Here is a 16,296-nt window from a genome sequence, read left to right as displayed (position 1 = left end):
GTAGCCAGCTGTTTCACTAATGAATCTATGTTTAGCACAATAAATCAAGAGGCATGCTCGTGCTGCTGTAATCCCCTGAAAGCGAGCGGAGACAGGGACGCGCCAAAAGGAGAATCTGGTCCACATTTCTCCCCTCCCAGTATAACTGATCTGCTCGGATAATTTTAGACCTGTCAGGGAAAACAAGGTCACAGCAAATGTTGTATCGAGGACACGCTCGGATCTGCCTCTTTTTCTTTTCATCAATCAAAGTTTCCCTTTGGAGTTTGGGCTCGGGCTCCTGCGAGACTAGTAATGACGGTTTCTCTTCTCAGCACCGGGGGAGAAGCTGGAGCTCCAACCAGCAATTAGGAGGAGCACGGCTGAATCCGCAGGATGTGTAAAATTTCCCTTCTGATTCTTGGCTTGGTCCACAGAGAGGGGTTTTACATCTGACTGGTCTGGCCTGGTTACCATGAAGGCCTGCAAAGTTAAGATGATTACAATGCCGAGTGCCAAATTTGTTTTCTCTCAGACTGGTATGAGACCCAATTACTGCAAAAGGACTATGAATCGTTTGGTGTTTTTTGTTCTGTGCTGGGGTTCAGTGAGTTTGAGTCTTTTGTGTATAGCAGTTTTTCTCTATCGGCTAGACACAAAAACAGTGTCTTTTAGAGGTCACACAAACAAAATGCGTGGTTTCACTCCACTTTCAAGACATTTTGGTGACACGTCTTTCCTCTCCTCACGCTGTCCTTCATGTTTTCCTCTGCATTTCTTTACACACACCGTCATCATACTTTGTGAACCTAATTTTCCATTTTTTTCCTGAGATCTAAGATCTGTGTCTGCCCCCCACCCCCCATCCTTTCTTTTCTCTCTGACTGGCGGTTACGCTCACACTCTCAATATTCCTGTATTCCTGCTTTCTGCTGTGGTGTTGCTGTGAATCAAGTCTGTGAAATGGAAATGAGGACTCTCTCTCTCTCTCACTCTGAGCCTCCCTCTCTTTCCAGACATCAAAACGAGGCTATGCCTCCAATGTTTTTCTCAGATCTTGGAGTGCTGCCAAATCTTATAAGTGGAGCAGAGAGAGAGAGAGAGGGAGAGGTGGAGGAAGAGAGTGAGCAGAATGCAGAGGAAGGAGAGGGGGCGCAGGACAAAAAGATGAAAGGAGAGAGGATGAAAAATGAACAAGGGAAAGAGGCAACGTGAGAGATGAGGACAAAGCATGGGACTGATCCAAGAGCATTTGGGCTTTTTCTCATATTATAGCCGAGCCCAGCACAATCCCTCCTTTTTCTGCTGAGCAACTACTCCTTGCTTCTGGCTCGGGATCAGCTGATAAGATGGTGTGCTGCTACTATGCCAAATGAAAAATAGGAGGCGAGAGAGGGGAGTGTTATCTCCTGCAATCGAGAAGATTTGGTACATGACAATATGGCTGCCGAATATAGCCCAGGAGGGGCTCTAAATTTACTCAATTTATGACATTTGTCTCGTAGAAATACCTCTGCAGATTTTAACACATCTAATTGTGTAACACAAAAGTCATGACTTCCCGGTTTCTCCGACTGAACTCTACCTTCGAGACATATATTTTGGGCCTCTGGGAGGGGCATGCCAGTCACAGTAGTAAGATGCTTGTTGCCACCTCTGACATGCTGAGCTAAAGTTAGCCGTCAGTATGAGCCGCGCTAAAAGTAAACAGCAGCTAGCGCAGCTTTACTCTAGAAGGATCCTCAGCCAGCTGCTCTCTCTACACTTTGGCAATTCACAAATGAGAGGTTCATCAACATGCAGTGTGTATTCTGAAAGACAGTGAGCCAGGCCTTTTCAAAAACACTGATGCAATCATAGTGATTGACTGTCTGCTGGTGTGTCTGTATGGCCCGTGAATGGGCTTTTGGCTGAGCTGTCAGCTTTGTGGTGGTTGTGGCGTATGTGTGTGTAAAGGCATGGGGGGGTAGCAGGTGACTGTCTGTCCCCTCTGCACCCCCGAGGTGCTTGTTTAGTCAGCTGAGAGCCTGGATTCAAATGGATGTGATGGCTCGTGAGGGCCATCTGTGCACAGCCTTTTAAGCTGAATAACGACACAAAGCCTATGTAGGGAAACACAGAATGTGCCTGAAGTCACGATACGGAGGTTAAGCAGATCATTTCAAACAATGGGCTGGTACAGAGATCCATGTTAAGATAAAAAGGAAACACAACAGCTACAGTGATAATGTTTTAGCTGACCATCTGAATGCAGACCGTCTATGCTTTGCTGGTCTGTGAAGGGCCTAATGAGGGGACGGACTGGTCGGCTGATGAATGGCTCGGTTTCTGGGGTGTGTCAGCAGATCTGCGGTGATGTATTATGGGATGCTCATTTCCTCCTGTCCCTGTCTGTTCTTCGCTCCCTCCTCCGTAGGGCCTCAGCCACGGACAATTATCGCCAGTTCAAGCTGGGACACGGCGCTCTGTGTCTGCATGCAACGAAATCAGCTGCCTCCACCGCAACCGCACAATTAAACTTTCACCATCACGTTGCCAAACAACAAAGCGCCACACAAAAATGTCTGAGACAACTTTTATGTGCTGCATAAAACCAGGATTCCTGAGAGATCCTCAGTGTGTTGTACATCGCCTTTCATCTGCTTGAAGGCATACAGTTGTCAGAAGATAAGAACAACACTCTCAGATATTCTGTCACTTGTGTTTTTATCTGGGAATACAGCGTGCACGCATGCCCACACACACACATACATATAATCACATGCACTCTAATACCCATCCACAACCTCGCTGTAGTTTCTTTGTATGTTACGTAACTGTGAGTGGGAGCAATTTCTCCTCTGAGTGCTAATGTTGTTGTCAATCAAGGCTTTATAGTGGCAGCCACTGCACAATCTCTGCAGAGGCAGAATAAAGCTTTTATCGCCTTTGTTCACCCTCCCTTGCCAGTCAAAATGTTCTATTCTCTTGCTTTTACCTCCACCTCTTGTTCCTCCCTCTCTTTGTGTCTGCGTGTGTTGGAAATAATTTTCTCGAGAAGTGTTTACATTGTCCCCCCGCCATGGAACATTTGAGTTGGCGTTAAGGAGCGAGAGGAGGTCAGGTCAACAGAGAGAACAAGCAGGGCCTGTGTTTGACAGGTGTGTGCTATTATTGGAGCCGGTGACTTCGAGTGTATTACACAACTGTGTCGCTTGGACAGGTTTATTTAGACCGCTAGCAGAGCCTTTGGAGTATCTGATAACTCGGGCAGAGCATGTCACAACAGGTGTCGGGGGAGAGGGGATAATGGTACAGTAAATAAGAGAAGGGTTTTTATAGCTCAAGGTTGATCTCAAATTTGGAGCGCTCGGAGAAAGCATTCCCGAATTTAATTCTGCGGCACTGGCACAAAGGCGATCCAGTTGGTTGGATCCAACAAAAGCACACTTGTATTTAGCCATCATCAAATAAAGTATGCTAATGACAGGTTGTGCTCAATATACTGTATACATGTCTGCTGCTCTGTAATGATATAATCACAGAGCAGAAACAGCAGCCGCTCCCCTCCCTTGTCCTCCGCTTTGGCTGGTATGTGCAGGGGGAGAAAAATGATCCAATGTCATCCGGAGTGATGGAAGCTTCTCTGTTGAGCCAGAGGGATATGTTCAGGGGAGGGGGGGGCGGATATTTCTGGTTGAGTGTGAGTTTGAGTAAGTCCGGGCACCAAGCCAAGCATGCCGATGGAGGGGAAGGGAGGGGCGGGAGAAAGGAGCGAGATAGAAACCCTTTTGGGCTGGCGCACTGTCAGCTTCACTAGCACACAGCTGCTTCTGGAAAATTCTGCACCCTGCCCTACTAAACCACCAGGCATGACATGAATAACAAGAATGGCCTAGCCGTCAACAGCGGATACTTTTTCTTTTGACGTGGGCCTAACAGACTGGTACAAATGCCCTGGCCTTGCACATAGTGGAAAAATCAACAATGAGGGGGACACCGGGGCACAATGTGGAAATGAAATCCCGGGTTTAGAAGGCTTTGTCTGGACAAGGACGCAGTTGACACAGACCCTGAGGGCTTTGGAAAAGGCTGTGTAACAAAATGCCAACTGATGTGTTCTGATGGGGTTACTTGTTCACCAGCCGGTCACTAACTGGAAAGTAAGGAGCCACTAAATTGCATTTAGTCAGCATAGAGCTTTTGCAAATTTCCTTTCCAAGCTGCATGTGTCATTTATGCGAAGCAGCAAAACAAAGCTGGCATGCATTGCTGCGTTTCTAACATTACCAGTCAACACTTGTCCCGAGTCTAAGTACAGCTTTAGCAGCAGTGTTGCTCTGCAGATGAGATAATGCTAGTCCTTATGCGTCCACGAGGTTGTTAGCCATGCAAAACCCCTCCCTGGTGTTGACATTTCCCTGCCCAACCTGTCTGAACACATAAGGCCATGGAGGCTCCTCTCAGGCTGTCTGTATCCATGGCTGATAAAGAGGTGAGTCACCCACTCATCTATCCTCCTCTGCCTGGCAGTACTCTTACCCTTAACCCCCGTCATCCTCGTTCACAAGGCCTTATGTGTACATCCAGCACATGGTGGATTGTATGAATAGCAGCAACCGCGTGGCTCGCCGCTGACACCTGACATTTTCATGCCCCAGCAAGCCGCTGATACATTTGGCGCTTGGCACGCATTCTTCTCCTGGGTTTATCCATCTGTTGATGTAGAGCCCAACCCCCCAGCCGCTACTATGTTCTTGTAACATAACACGAGGCTCGCCTTTCCCTCTATTCATCTTAACATGCGAGCACTGCATGGCACAGCCTTCGCCCCTCCCTGCTCCATGTTTTTCTCTCTGGCTCTTACTCGCTCTCCCTCCCCATCGTGCTGTCTTTCTTTCACTTACACACACACACACACACACACACACACACACACACACACACACACACTACACAATCCACCCAAGTCATTAGTCTTCAGATTGGCATTCAGCTGGTCTCAGAAACCCACCAAGATGGAGAACAAAAAAGTGAGATGGGAATTGCGTGAAGTTGGAGTGATAGTGCTGGCAAAAGACAGAATGTAAGATTGTGTGCAGGCAGGGTGCTTCCTGGCTGCCTGCCAACCTCCAGCAGCAGCACTGCAGCATGTCAATATGTCCGTTGCCAGGGAAACAAGGAGAGCACACACAGCAACACAGTCCATAGAAAACCTTATCGTTAACATTTTCCCCCCTTTTCTTTAGAATTTTAAATGTTTAATGAAACTGCACTGCTCTCCTGTCCGGCGAGGAGCATCACCAGGAGGGTCTGAAACATGCAGAGTTTATATTAACCCCTCCGTCCAGATCCAAACAACCACCTCTGCACAGGGGCCGCAGCCAGCCAGTAGGAGTCGCTAGTAATGCAACAACAGGGACATAATCCCTCACTGGCTTCCCACCCATGGACTCAGATATCACTGCAAATGTGGTTAAATTCATATTTACAGGTCACTTGCTGCTTAAAAACAAAAAAAATGTTTTTAAAAATTGCTGCTGATAACGGCGTGGTGTCGCAATAACCCACCCTCTGGTACCAACTCAGGTTAAATCTGTTAGCTCTGTGAGCAGTGTCACTGTTGCTAGCACTAGCCTGTCAGCCTGCTAGCTAACGGCTCAGCCACCTCCATGTTGAGAACCATGTGCAAACAATCCTGGATAAGACTCTCACATTTTCCCTGAATGTGTCATGCAGCTCCTTTAAATAGAAAATATAATAATGTCTTTGAGAAAATAAATATTTTTTTTGTCCTTTCATGATCACATTATGTCCTTCATGTGTTCTGCAGGGTGTGAATTTCTGTGTCCTCCCTGCACATGTTATCAGGTCGGTGATTGTACCCTGCAGCAAACAGCTTGGCTGTGAGTTATTACTGGCAGGGGTATACTCCTCCATCAGGCATTGTGAAAGAATGACCTCAGATACATCAGGCAGAGCGGTGGCTCTGTTGCAAAGTCACAACTTGCAACATAAGTCATACGTTTTAGTCTGTTGAGCCACAAAGTGCCACGGCAACCTAATCAGTCTGTCTCAAGCTGTGACCTTGATCAGAGCTACCTTCTCTATCTCTCTGCAGACACTATAATGCTTTTTTTCCTCCATTTAATAGTGATAAAGTAAAACATATATATCTCAGTGTTTCCTTTGAGCTGTGATACAATCTGTCACTCTGGAACAGTCTGTATTGTGCTCTGTTTAAAGGATATATTTTGTAACACAAGCTGTCTAAAGTGACCTCAGCCACCTCGCTACCTCTTTACCTCCCTCCCTATTCTCAGCTCTGCTCATATTGTTGCTTTTTATTAATAGGCCATGATTAACAAATAAATTAATGAATACAAATTGGATTTAACTGTGTAAATATGTCTAAACATAAGCCCTTAAATGCCACTGATTAGCTTACAATCTAATAACCAGATGATTAAAACAGGATGATGGCGCATTGTCTTCATACCTACGTATTACAGTGTCTTTTATTTCGGGAAATATTTCTGTGTAGCTGAAGGACAGCTAAAGGACAACTCTGTCAGCCACACCTAGCCTGGCACTCTTATCCAAGTCTGGCTCCGTCTGTGCTCGTATCACTGGAGGGGAAAGGGGGTGTGCCAACTATAGCGCCTTAGTACTTTTCAGAACTCTATCTGTGCCTGTGAGTGGTCTAACAGCTGCTGCTGCAGTGTCTGAGCTTGCTCGGGGATGCAGATGAAAGTGCTGATGTGTCCTGTTATTTTGGGTTGTGTGGTGCCCTGGAGGCCAAGGAATTTTTGGAAGAGACCGGGCAAGATTGTTTGGGGGGTGGGGCAGTGCCCAGAGGAGATCTTAGCTGAGAGTTTCTCCCAGAATGCAATGTGACCCTCATTGCCACATGGCGCTATGGGAATCCTGAGGGGGTGTGGAATTGCTGACAGTACCAGGCTGAGCGATGGGCACAGACATGAGCACAAAGATTGATGTCTCTGATGATTGGCGGTATTTCTGGCTGTCTTTTGTACTTGAAGGGAGGGGCTGCTGATGGCCTGTCATGCTCCAAGTTTCACATGGTTTGATCCAAACTACACTTTATCTTGAGTTTCAAAGCCGTTCTTGAGACAGAAGACAAAAGTAACTCGCCTCGAAGTCCATGTAGTAGCAGCAGATGGAGTTTGAACTTTGAAACTGAGCTTTTAAGCCAACATGGAGGAGAGGTCTTTGAATCCCCTCTCCAGACATGTTTTAAAATATTTTTGTTTAACATTGTTTTCTTACATGAATATCCCATTGAGAAATTCTAGATCTGGTCTCCACCCTGCCCTCCACCAATGCTTGCGTAGATTTCGCTTTCCAATAAAATTAAGTGAGGAGATAGGTCTAGCTATGTGAGACCAACACTATGTTGAGCAGTGCTTATCAAGATGGCTAGTGTTAGAGGAAAACTTCAGATTCAGCCATAGATGTTTAAACCTCAGACAGACAAACACTCGAGGAGGAGTCTGTTGTGCACCAAAATGTTTTTGCTGAATTATGGTATAGGAGCGAAAGCTCTAGACAGCTACAAAAAAGCTACTTGGTGAACCTTGAGGTTTTGTCAGCTGGATATAACTTAAAGTCTTACATCAGTCTTTTAATTTTTTATTATCATATTAGTAATTAAGTGACACAACTAACATAACATGTCAGAGACATAAAAATAACAACTATGGAAATACACAATAAAAAAATACAATCTAAAACTGACAAATGTATTCCAGAGACAATATTGGCAATACCAGTGTTAAAATGACACTTAATTCCTGGTTAATTATGAAAGTCAGAAGACCTTTTCCATTGTGCACCAAACCCTGGGATTATAGGGGCCTTGTGGAGGTTTCTTTTAAGCAAACACAAGTTATACATTCAGTGTTACTGACCAAAATGCATCATGTGTAATTCTGAGCTGTAATAAACATTTTAGCGCCTACACGCACATGGTAACCAAGACAGGGACCCACTCATAGAAAAACAGCTCCATAGCGCTACTAGAGGTCTAAAACTCCACTGGGAACCTTTAATAACATTAATGTTAGTATCAGCAGTATTGTACAGTGTGTATCTCAGCACAGGGATTATCATTTTTCTCTCAGCAGGTTTAATTTTAAAATTATGTGCTGTTTTCCTGACACGTTCCCTTTCCAAGGAGCACTCTGTATTTCTTCTGCTCCCTCCTCAACTTGTTTCTGTCAATAAAAATTATCTTGAAGAAATGTTGTAATGCTGTGTTTCTCTCTTTACATTTCTTGATGTTATCCAAATATTTTACCAGCACAGGAATGTTTTCTCTGCTGTTGCTAGAGTCTGCGTTATTGACTTGTAATTTCGGTGATACATGACTTTTAACTCCCTCTATTTAATCTAACGTACCCCGCATCTGCTAGAAGCCCCGCTGCACAACAGCAGCTGCTACATGCCTGAAATGTTAATGTCAGACATCATACTGGCATTAAGTCTCTCTGCTGGCTGTAAATGTTATCATAGATCTTTGCACAGACATAACGCTCCCATTTCCATTCAGCTCACACATGGCAGTGATATTACAGCCCGTTTGGCTCGGCGCGTGAGAGAAAGATGCCATGTCATTTACTTAATTACACGTCCCCCACGGCTCACACCTTGAAAACTACTTGATTTATTTGGTTGCCACTTATTGAAAATCGTCCAGGATTTCCACTGTCTTCTCATTCTGTACTTCATCAGAGAAGTCTTGTCTGTGTACAATATGACACTATATTAATTAAGAGGGATACTCGCAGATTGCTCCATAAATCATTTTCATCATATTTTCATGCTTGGTCTAACATTGCAATTTGCATCTTGTTCCCCTCATAACAGAGAACACCTCTGTGAAGAAGCAGGAGGCAGAAGACTTGTGAAGGCAACAGCTTCATTGTCATGTTATCCTCAGAGGGGTTTGACAATAACCCTAGAAGGATGGATAACTGTGCTGACTCACTGATGTTGTTATCCTCGACATCTGGGACATTAAAGAGGCAGTTATGTCGGGTTCAAAATGAAAGTCATGATGCAAATTTCAGCTTCTGGCTAAATCTTTTAAAGTCACTTGACATTATTTTCACAGCAGGCCTGTGAAGAATGTATTGATCACATCTTTTATGTAATTTATGCACCAATAAAATGCATTAAAGTAATACTTCACTCATAATCTGATCATTTGTATATCAATTAGTCACCACGATGAATGAAGAATAAAACAAAGAAAATTCGTGATGAATTGAAGTAAAAGGGCAGCAGGTATGTGAAAATGCATGTGTTTGGGAAGTACAGGGCATATAACTGGCTAAATGAGACTTTGATTAGTTGTGTGAGAGTTTGTAGACCAATGTTTTAATGGAGTTTTGTTGTTGTTAAATGGGTGCATGCCATTGTTCCGACCACCCAAAATTATGAAGCCCCATTAATCATAAAAATGTCCCACTGGACTAAAGGCCCATTTCTCAAATACAGCTCGTCATGCCCATTGCTGCAAGTCTCATTTCTCTTCCTGCATTCACTCTCCCATTCCCAGTGGCATTTGAGCTACTGATCTTGGGTGTTTTTACTGACCCCTCGGGACGTATTTCCAACGGTGTTTGAACCACTGAACCCAGGTGTTTTTGTGCCAAAACCTAACCACACCTTCACCACAGTGTTGTTGAGAAACGTATCAACGTGTCTGACACAAAATAATGTACAAATGTAACATATCCATGGCATACAGAAACGTACAATGCAAACATTTTTTTCAGACAATTGGGTTGTTGCAGGGAGTGTGTATTGACGGAGATACAAAACTTTGGAGCAATGGGTGTTTGTTTTTGGGATAAAGGGCTATCAGAGAAATGGGATTTTGGTCCAATGGGCCATTTTTCGGTCTAACAGGGCTTGGGAAGTTTAGGCCATGGGATCAATGGGCAATCCCCGTTTAATGCGGACCCCTGTGACTTCACTGTATCATTAATTTTCTCTGTTTTTGGATTCTTTTTTCACAGTAGAGGCAGGCAAGAAAAACAAAGCTTTCTTCACAAATTCATTGTAATACAGGGTGAAAAATTTATATACAAATGGTCATTTTGTGGGTGAAGTATTTATAGTAGCTTTGAGCAGGAAAACCAATGTCTTTCTTGATATTCTGGTGATATTCTGTTTGAATAGAAAAGGTGTGTGTGTGTGTGTGTGTGTGTGTGTGTGTGTGTGTGTGTGTGTGTGCATTAAGCGCATTAAGCATTGTGATTTCAGCAGACCTCACTGAGAGATACAGCCTAATTTTCTCCTTCAATCAGATGACAAAGCTCTCAGTGCCAGTTCTCTGGTTACAATATTGCTTATTATATTATGTGTCAACATTGGTTCAGTTCTTTGGAGGTCTGAATCACGTGATTGTATGCAGACAAAGGCCCGAATCAGACGGCTTTGTTATTTTAGCCACTCATGTGATCAGCACTCAACACCAAAGGGCCACTCTCAGCCTCGCCCCCCCTCCCTTCAATCCTCTGCAGACCGACACAGAGAGAGTCTGTTACCAGCAAAACAAAGGTCAGTGTACTGTGTCGTCACATTTTCAACTCACAGGACGAATCTTGAAGGAGAAAAAAGAGCCGGAAACAAACACCCTTTGTTTTCACTAAAACAAGACGACGTTTGTTGTTGCGCCCTGGGCTGTGATGTCATCGTCATGGTTCATCCTCTCTGTGATCTCTGGGCCGATGATTCTCAAATAGCTTCATCAGGAGGTGCGCTCCAATTAGAGCGTTGATTTTGTTTCATTGTCACACCCACACACCCTCCCCCTCGCACAAACGCAAACATGCATGTGTTCATCTAACATCATAAAAATAGATCAGTGAGTTCACTGTTCTCTGAATCTGGTCTTTTTTTTCCCAGTGGGAAGCTGTGCTACATAGACTCTGCTTTCTGGAGCTGCACAAAATTCTGTGATCTGTGCTATATTGTCTGAGTACCATCATTATCTGAGGCAGAAGAGAGGCTGAGAGACATAAATCTGATTATATTGCAAGATAGCTCTTTGACGTTTTACAGTTACCTGCAACAACTCTTTCACACAGGAAGCTGTGAACTCCTAATGCAGCTGACCTTTGATGATGTAAGTGATGTAATCCTCGTGATAAATGCGTCAGGCTTTGGCCTTGGGCCGCTCTCAATGTTCTACTCCCAGAAGGCCTAGCAGGCTAAACGGGCCAAAGCAGCCCCCATCAATACACCACCAAGCAACGCTCCAGATCACCTCAACTGGTGCAATTAATCTTGCCCTTGTAACAAGTTGACAGGCCTTTATCCAAACAACAAACAAAACAGCCTCTTTACTGTGTGATGACGATGGTGGGGGCCAGATGTTAATTTGGCTGCAGCTCCGCAGTTCTCATCCTAATAAGCGAGGTTGCACACCGCCTTTACCTGAGATTAAAAATTCAAACGCAGTGTGATCAAAGTGGGATTACTCTGCTAAGCTTGCTGTAACAAAAGAAGAGGTGGAATGTGAACGCTGGAAAAATTATGTATTTTCACCCTCTTCTGCAATGCTTGCTAATGTGATTTAAACTGGAAAAGATGTTGTTTTTTATAGTTGACCTTATTACCATGCTAGTCGGTTTTAATTTCCATCACACACGAGGGTAAAGCTACCTGAAAGATGGATGTAACATTCTCTGTATGAAACTGACATTTCTTTTCTTAACGGATTAGTTGAACATTTTGGGAAATGTGCTTATAGGCTCTCTTTCTGAGAGTTAGATGAGAAGCTTGATACATTTCTGTCTGTATGTTGAATATAAATCTACAGCCAGGACATGGTTAGCTTAGCTTAACATAAGACCAAAAGCAATGGAACACAATATTTTTGTCTGTTGACTGTGTCAGGTTAGGCATGTATAGAGTCATTAAATCATGCTGAGACTTGGCCGAGAGACATAACAGACTACTGGTCCATCACCAGTCAAAGCTTGCTGTCTTTTACAGCACACGTGATGTCATGGGGAAGGAGGTGCTGGGAGCCAACTTCCAGGAAAAAGAATGTAAACAAACAATAGCTTGTGTGAGTCTATGATAGCCCTTTTCACACAGAGATTGTGCTATAGGGGCGCAACGAAGTCCCTTCTTAAGGCTGCCTTTATACACAGAACCAAATCAAGCCACTACAGTGTGTGATTTTAGCATGCATGAATCAAAAGAGTCATGACACGTGTGATATGTAACACAACAGTGTTTGTCTCTTGTGGAACATATAACATATGTGATGGCAGCACTTTACAATAAAAATTAACAATGACATGGCAATAACAATCATTTACCATTCCTGTTACTTGGCAGCTGATCTCATCTTCTGCTCAGAGGGTAAGGAGCTCCTGAATCTCATTGTTTTTCCAAAATGCATCTTGGCCACTGTTCTCCTTCATTGACGCATAATACATTGTCAAAACGTCACACCTGTGCCGCCCAAGATCCCGTCCTGCTGACTGTCCCATTTAAAAACACGTCATTTTGGCACTGCAGTTTTTGGCACTTCCACATCGGCAACATTTTTTAGCCTTGATAAATGTAAACATGTGAGTTATATAACAATTTACCCCCTAAACAGTTGTCACGAAGGGGAAAAATTCGTTAAAGAGACTAAAACTGTTTTTTGTACCAGACTGTAAACATGTTAATAGTTGCTGTATTTTAACATAGGTGTCTATGGGGATTGACTGGCTTCTGGAGCCAGCCTCAAGTGGCCATTAGAGGAACTGCAGTTTTTCGAAGCGTAAATTGACACATTGCAGTATTTCTTTGCTGGAAGCAGGGACCTTTTGGAGGATTTAAACTCAAGCATAGAGCTAGCTGTTTTTAGTCCTTATGTTAAGCTATGCTAACCGTCTACTTGCTCATGAGAATATCAATTTGATCATCTACAGCTGTAACTCCTGGCAAAAAAGCAAAGAAGTGAACATCAGCCAGATTGCGAGCAAACTTAGCTCACTTCCAACTTTGAGTGTGAGGGAGATTAAAAATGAGAAAAGACATGCTTTATAGTCAGCCTAATATTCAGTCTTTGTCATGATCTGACATGATTTAACCAAAAGTGTATTACAGTTAAAAAGGAAATAAGCTGAAATATTGTAATGGTGTATTGTAAAATGTTCTGCTGATTAGGAACTAGACCTTCATGGATGACAGTGGCATCTTACACATCCTAAAATACATCTGTATTTCAGCACGCGTCTAGCAAAGTCGAGCCACGTCAGCCGAAGGATTGCATGACTTTGAAAAGTCACATCTATTGAAGTAGGCTGAGCAATGTTAAGTAACCTCTTCCAGTTTTATGTAAATTAGATTTTTTAAATTAGTTCCCACAATGAGCTGGAACTGGAGGACGGTCCGTGACCTGCTTTGAATTCAATACACCATTCAATGCAAAAGGAGGTTAAGAATTACATAATTTGTGCATTGTTTTCCAGATTCATACTATACTCTGATCTCATTAAAATGTGATTTGCAGTAATGGGTGCCACATCTTGTGCATAATCAGCTGAGTACACCCTGAGTCAAGAGATTGCATAACCTCTATATTTCATGAGACTTCTTTGGTGTTGCCTCATTCTTGTGTGTGTTTACAGAAGGAGTGTATGAGGAATGCAGCTGTGAGTCAGCACACAGGAACGGCAGCGAAAGTCAGCATGAGGCCGTGGTCGGATTATACAAGGTGATGTTTGAAAGACAGAGGCAACGTCATCGGTTCAGTATGTTCTGGTAAATTCCTGATGGATAACTCAACTCAGTTGGCCTGTAACACTTGGCTCCTGTAGCTTTGTTCTCCTGTCATGAAGGAAGCTGTGCTGATTTGTTAAATGTGACCGTGTGCGCTGTCAATAAATTGTAAACAGGTAATAAATAACAGCTCCCATATAAAGAGAGCCTGATAATATTCCCACACACAGTCTGAAGGGATTTGTTATGTAAAAAATGAAATTACTAAACAATAAAATCAAAACTGGAGTACATTAAAGAGCAGCAGTGGTCATCAGGTAGTGCTGGAGGATAAAATCCATTTCTGTTATTAGTGAGCGGTTGAAACCAGGAGCACATGATGCTGATGTGGTCGTCTGCTTTCCTGCATTACCATTTCTTTTAAACACAAAGGTCTCTTTGATCTCTCCAATGAGGAATTGTGTCACTATGCCATATTTGCCCAGTTACGACTTATTTTTGACAAAACAATCCCAACTCAAGGTCAATCTCACCAGCTTTCCTCAGAGCTTTGCATCAGTTTACACAGGTGGATCTGTGGATCTATATAACACAGGTGGGGCCAAGTTATTATTTAGTAAGTCACATGTTAGCCCCAAGTCTTTGGATGTACTCCAAAGTCAAGTCCCAAGTCAAGACAGAGGAGTCCTAAGTTAAGTGACTGACAAGTCCCAAGACCTAAACTTTGAGTTTTGAGTCTTAAATAAATCATAATACACTCTTCACCAAATGCAATGTGATTTTAACAACAGATAATGCTATTTTAAATTTACAAATATCATGAATGTTGAATGAATGTTAAAACAGGTTTGGTGGAATATGTTGCATCTCTGTCTGTCTCTGTCCCACATGTTGTTTTTTGTTGACCCCAGTGTAGTTTTTGTACACAAACATGGCATCATTTTTGTCCACCGTCACTCCACAACGCAACATTAGCTCTTCATGGTTCTGTCCCACAACTTGATTGGTTCAAGCAAAGCAGATCTGGGGAATTAGGTTCTACTTATTGGGAATGAATAGCATTAATGTTTGCTGATTTAGGAAATGAACTGATATGTAGCACACTATTAAATAACATACATTTTCGTCTTTGGGCTTGGGGGGAAATATCAGGTATTATTACGTCAAAAGGTTCAAGTCCAAGTGAAATCACGAGTCATTGGTGGTAAAGTCCAAATTGAGGTGCAACAGATTCATCTCCACTACAACTGAGCAAACTCCTTCTGCAGATGAAGACCATGTCATACAGTTGAAAGCCCCAGGTTCCCCTTAAGTTGGGATTGTTTTGTCAAACGGCTAACAGTGGTATTTTGCTTTGCTAGATGTAATGAATAAAACCTCTCTCTTTTCTCATCTATACACACTTTACTTTTATTTTCCTCTTACTATTTATTTTTGCCTTAATCCTTGAAACCACTGCAGCATACTCCCACAACTATTTACTGTGACATAAAGGGCCTACTGCAATATTATGTGCCTAGTCTTTCATTAAAATCTATTGACAGGCTTTCTGTTATGCCTGTACTCTAAACACAGGGAGCCTGCAACTGTGTATCAGATACATTAATAAACATTTAATTTCTTGTCAATAACATTTGGTTGAAATACAGTGAATGAATGAATAATAAAACCAGCGGCGTGCATCAGCCGGTATTTCAGTTTTAACCCTCATAGCTCTTGTCTTTCATAGATGTTACCGCAGCACCTGGAAAGCAGAGTGTTGTGGTGTTTATATTTGAGTAAAAACTGATTTGTGATCAGAGTACAGGATTTATGTACATACAGGACAAATGAAAAGACCCTGTCCTTTGAGGCTGTTGTAACCACCGAGCTAGTGGAGCCACATCGAGCACAAACACAGAGCTTACCATCAACTTGCTGCCCCGAACACGACAAATAGTGTTATGTCAGCGCGTAGAGAAATAGCAGTAAATTGGGAAGCAGAGAGGTACAAAGAGGTTTGAGGGGAGTTGAGGAGGAGGAGGAGGAGGAGGAGGAGGAGGATGGGGGGGCTCTGAGATTCAGGCTGTACCTGAGGCATGGAGGGGTACATCATTATTCAGAGCAGTGCTTTGAAGTTGAGGCTGGGTGGATCTCACAGAGCAGGCGAGAAGCAGTTCTAATTAAAACAGTAACAATGCAGCCCAAGTTGCCCTGAAGAAACGGGGGCTTTGAAGAGTCACTGAATGCCCCATTTAAAGCCGGCTGCCCAGAGATAACAGCAGATATTACACTGAAGGACTCTGAGGCCTCTGTCGCAAAATGTGTATTTTTCACTACATTTCATAAAGCATGCCTCTCAGTGTGTGCGATGAGTTCTCGCTGTCCTACTTTCTGGGTTCTTTGGTGGCGTTGTGGGCCTGACAGGAGTGACAGATTGAGATGGGCTGCTGGTACTCAGAGGCCAGGCGAAGACAGGAAAGCCTGGGGGATCTTGGTATGACAGGTAGACAGAGGGGAGACAGAACTTCATTAAAACTGCCGCAGAGAGGAGCTTTGAATATCAAATTAGCGTCCCCAATCAACACAAGAAAAAGTGCT

This window comes from Epinephelus fuscoguttatus, linkage group LG16, assembly GCF_011397635.1.
Source record: "Epinephelus fuscoguttatus linkage group LG16, E.fuscoguttatus.final_Chr_v1".
NCBI classification, from domain to species: Eukaryota; Metazoa; Chordata; class Actinopteri; order Perciformes; family Serranidae; genus Epinephelus; species Epinephelus fuscoguttatus.
Note: the sequence above shows the minus strand (reverse complement) of the source record.